The sequence below is a fragment of the Callithrix jacchus genome, chromosome 14, assembly GCF_049354715.1.
Source record: "Callithrix jacchus isolate 240 chromosome 14, calJac240_pri, whole genome shotgun sequence".
In the NCBI taxonomy this organism is placed as follows: domain Eukaryota; kingdom Metazoa; phylum Chordata; class Mammalia; order Primates; family Cebidae; genus Callithrix; species Callithrix jacchus.
This window is the reverse complement of record NC_133515.1, coordinates 91,964,738-91,969,600: the sequence shown is the minus strand read 5'-3', so window position 1 is coordinate 91,969,600 and position 4,863 is coordinate 91,964,738. Positions and strand designations below refer to the sequence as shown.

Here is a 4,863-nt window from a genome sequence, read left to right as displayed (position 1 = left end):
CTGGGGAACTGCAGCTTCTCTAGCTCAGAGTAACTGAAGTGAAAGGGGAATGGGCAGAAATGAGACTGGACAGGTAAAAGGGCCATGCAAGGATTTTTTTTTTTAATTTATCCTAAAAGCAAGGGGGGAATTCCTAAGACGTTTCAAGCTAGGAAGTGAGACGATCAGCAAATTTCACCATGGGAAGGTCACCTTGTCACACTTGCAGAAGCTGGATTGAAGTTGGGCAAGACTGAAAGCAAGGAAGCCAGTCGGGAAACTGGCACGATCATCCCAGAAAAACAGCCTAGTGGCCTGTGGATTGAAGAGATATTGAGGTGGCAAAACTGCAGGATCTGGTGGACAATTGAACATGACAGGTGAAACAGAGGAGGCGGGTCATAGAGGATGTTCATGTCTCTCCTCATAAACTGTGTGGATAGTGGTGTCAATTCCCAGAGCTAGGCACTGCGAGGAGAGGAGTGGATTGGAGGGGAGGAGAAGAGCTCAGCTTTTCCACGCACTGCTGGAGCTGCTCAGGAGACTTCCAGATGGGAATGTTTGGCAGACACTAGGATGTATGGCTCTGGTATCAGGCGAGGATTCCAGGCTTGGGTGAGGCACTGAGAATTTCCAGCATGCCCCCTGGTAATCATTATGGGTTGAATTGTGTCCCCTGAAAAGATGTCAACATTCTAACCCCCAGTACCTGTGAATGTGACTTCATTTAGAAATAGTCTTTGCAGATGACCAAGTTAAGATGAGGTTAAGGTAGGCCCTAACCCAACAGGACCATGCCCTTGAAAGAGTAAGTGTGGATACAAAGGTAGTCATGCACGCAGGGGAGAACGCCATGTGACAATGAGGGCAGATGTCAGGGTGATGTGTCCACAAGCTAAGGAATGCCAAAGTCACCAGAAAACCACCAGAAGCTGGAAGAGCCCCAGAAATGAACACAGCAATGAAGCCATGAGAGGGTACGTGGTCTTTCCAACCATTTGAAATTCCAATGAGGGAGCAGCAACCTCTCTGGTAAGGAAGCACCATCACCCGCCCTTCCAAGCAGATGCTGGGATCACCAAGCTGAAGGGAGATGGGGCCTCACAAATTCCTTCACTTAAGCCTCTGAGTCATCAGCCTCCTCCATTGTTTCATACTTATTTTCCTTTTAACGTCATAAGAAAATTACTTTAACTTCGGAGTCAGACACTAGTGCTAAAGCACCATAAATACAGTTTCTAGAAGATTCCATCCTATCTCATGCTACCCACTGGGGCTTTTCCTCCCCTTGGGGACCTCACCATTCTCCTTGGAGTTTTCCCATCTTCTTTTACCCCAAAACCCTGATCTTCCAGCTGATATCTCACTTCCCCCTAGCCTGCCTGCCCTCCCTCCTGCCTGCCCTGGTAATTCTCCTCATATATCTCTGTGACTGATGAATAGGAAGTTAATCAGAGTGCAGTCAGCTGTACCTTCGAATCATGGACCCATTTTGAGGTGTCTTCATTGAATGTCTCCCTGGGAAAGATGAACTGTAGATAACAATCAGGAAGGCTGGTGCAAACGGTACAGAGACAAGCCTTCTAAAATGAATATATGTCAAAGTCAGATGACAGGAATCTTAGGTTCACCAAAATCATTCAATCAGCCAGTTATTCACTCAACAAATGTTTACCATGGGCCCCAGACCAGGTTAGGAGCTGGAGGATATCTCTCCAGGAATGTGGGTCTGTGGCTGTCGCTGCCCTCAAGCTATTTTCTCTGCCTCTTTAGGAAGAAAGCTGAAGGCAGCTCGAGTGGGCTTCCTTCTGACACCCAAGAAAGAGATGACAGGCTGAGAAAGTGGCCCGAGTGTGAAAACCCTCTCAGCACTAGCTAGCTTCACCTGCCAGAAGGAAGCAAAGGAGATTGCAGCGGACACCAGCAAGTTCCTTTCAAAACGGTTTCTCTTTTTGCCAGACAGAGCCATCAAATTACACTTCCTACCCTTCTTGCAGCTGCTTCTATATGTGTTTTGGCCAATGGGAACATGGGCAGGATGGATGGGTGCTCCTCCGGGCCCAACCCACAGAGCCGAATTTCCCACACAATCTTCCACCTCCATCTGCCCAGACTGTAGGCAGGGTCATAGAGAAGACTGGAGAGGACGTCGAGGCCCTTGGAGGTGGAACAGCCACCAGAAGGAAGGAAACTTTAGAGCAGAGCCCCTACTCTCCCGGCCACTGGCAGCCACACATTGGATGTGAGATGCTAAGCCTTTGAGATCTGGGGGCTATTGTTACAATAGTTCATCTTCCCTGATTAATGCAAAGAGCGAGGGAAGGGCTGAACCCCTGGTCTCCATGCTCCCTGCATCCAAGACTCAGTTTCATTGGTGACAGGTACATTCAGGCCAACCTTCCCCAAATGAGGGCACAGCTGGAGGGCAGGACCCACTCAGAGAGGGCTTTGAAAAGCAGTCTCTTCCTCATTGGCAGAAGCTGTGTCCAGGTGAGGACAAGCTCTGAGCTGCAAATTGCATTCCCAACTATTTCAACGAGAAAATGATCCCATTCTACCTCCCTGCTAGTGGAAAGCTGAAAGCAAAGTCTGTAGGCACTGAAGCCAAAGGACTTCCCAGACTCCCTAAAATTCCTGCTCAGGAGTCTCTGGTCATTCAAAATCAGATAAGGACAGAGGCCAAATTCAACTAAAGATAAATCCCAGCCAGTGTCTATGCTCAGGAAGAATAATTGGCAGAGGCAATCAGGTCCTGTTTACCCTGGAAAAATCACTGGCTACCTTCAGCAAGTCCATGTATCACCATTCTCGATGTCAGTCCCAGAGAGTACTAATTTAGCTTGGGGGCCTGCGATGAAATGCAACCCAGCTGATATTCAAGCATGCATAAATATCCTCATTTGCTAATAGTGGTTAATGGCTTTAATCACAGAATAAAACAAATCAATAATTAACCTTAGCAAGTAGAAGTGCAACTAGGATTCAAAACTAATGAATTCGTTAATGGCTCTTGCGGCCATTAGTGCATATATGTCAAGGTAAATATGCAGAAATGTGCCCATTTGCAAGGAGCTAATCTGTTCATAAATGTCAGATTATGTCTCAGATTGCACCATGTCCTGGAGGAGGGTAATGGGTAAGTTATTGCTAATGTATTAAGAAAACTATAGGCTTACACATGAAACCATTTATTTACCACCCCAACCTCATAATGTGTACTGGGCCTATGACAGAAGGAAGTGGCAGAGAGTGGTAGAGCGGCCCCTAAGCTTAAAGAGACCAGGTGCCAGCAAATCACAGAATTATAGCAATATAGTAATGGCTCCAACAGAGGGGTGTTTTAAGGCTGAGCCGTACACAGGCAGAAGCACAGTGATCTGCTTGGGAAAGCCTAGAAAAGGTCATGCTTCTGACAAAGGAGGGGACAATTGAATTAGGTCTTACAGGATGGGTAGAAGTTGCCAGACACACAAAGAATGAAAGGCAAAAACAAAAACAAAAATTAAGAAAAAGAGCATGATGTGTCCAATGCATTCAAGTATATCCATGTGGCTGCAAAGCCAGGAGTTCTTGGGCACAGCGGGTGATAAGCTGGTGAGTCAGAGTGAGCCCGGACACAGAGAGTCTTGGGCATTTTGCTGAGGTTCTTTTGTTTTGTTCCTGCTTTCTTCTAATAGATGATGCGAACCACTGAAAGACTAACCCATGAGTAATTAGAAATAAGATATGGCCGGGAGCGGTGGCTCACACCTGTCATCCCAGCACTTAGGGAGGCTGAGGTGGGTGGATCACCAGGTCAGGAGATCAAGACCATCCTGGCTAACACAGTGAAAACCCATCTCTACCAAAAATACAAAAAATTAGCCGGGCATGGTGGCAGGCACCTGCAATCCCAGCTATTTGGGAGGCTGAGACAGGAGAATCACTTGAACCCAGGAGGTGGAGGTTGTAGTGAGCTGAGATCACACCACTGCACTCCAGCCTTGGCAACAGAGCGAGACTCAATCTCCAAAAAATTAAAAATAAATAAGATACAACAGCACTGAGAATTTTGTCCATATGCCTTTATAGTCAGTAGAAATAGGCCATCTTTTTTTTTTTAATTTATAAAGGAGAAAAGTTTAATAGACTTACAGATTCACATGACTGAGGAGGCCTCACAACCATGGCAGAAGGTGAAGGAGGAGCAAAGAAATAGGCCTTCTTTGAGGAAATAAATGTTTATCTTGTTTGTCTCTAATCATAAGCAACTACCCTGGAGGCTCAAGTGATGGAATAATTTTCAAAATTTGTGAAGTATGGAGCTGGACAACCTCTGATAAATACAGAGATTTTTCACCCAAAGGCCAGCCTGTATTTCATATTCAGTTCCATTTACAAGTGAATATGATTTGTTTGGTGATGTTTGTTTTTCGTCTAAAATTTGAACAAGTACCAGGTCTATTCAGATACAGTGGCAGAGTCTCTCTCCTGTTTATGAAAAGGGATATGGCGGACGCCTTTGGTTATCAGTGGCCAAAGCTGTCTTCCTCCAGGCTGAGAGAGCCTTGACTTTGCTCCAGTGCCCTTCCTCCTGACTTGAGTAAATTCTGATTGGTAAAAGCCAACATAGGGGTTGCATTCTCCTTGCTGGTGGTTGGTTTAGTCACCGTCCTGTGGCTAAATTCTGACCAACGGTATGTCAGATGAGATCTGTTGGGGCTGCAGGGTAAAGTTTCTCTTTCTGATAAAAAGGAGCACACTCTCTCGTATTCTGTCTCAGGAACTGCTAGGAGGCTATTGTAGGGAGGACAGCCTAAAGACAGCCAGGTTATAGGAACAGAGCCTGAGCCCTCCATCATGAGGTTGAGTCCTGAAGTCACTTATGTTCAGGCTTCTTATCTG

At 46.1% G+C, this 4,863-nt stretch overlaps 1 long non-coding RNA gene across 1 annotated transcript; it reads left to right on the top strand.

The window, feature by feature from the left end:
• Positions 1-436: 436 nt before the first annotated feature.
• Positions 437-1,968, top strand: LOC144579383 (uncharacterized). Its single transcript, XR_013526812.1, has 3 exons — positions 437-594; positions 822-956; positions 1,753-1,968. It is a non-coding gene; the product is annotated as an uncharacterized LOC144579383 (long non-coding RNA).
• The last annotated feature ends 2,895 nt before the right edge of the window (positions 1,969-4,863 follow it).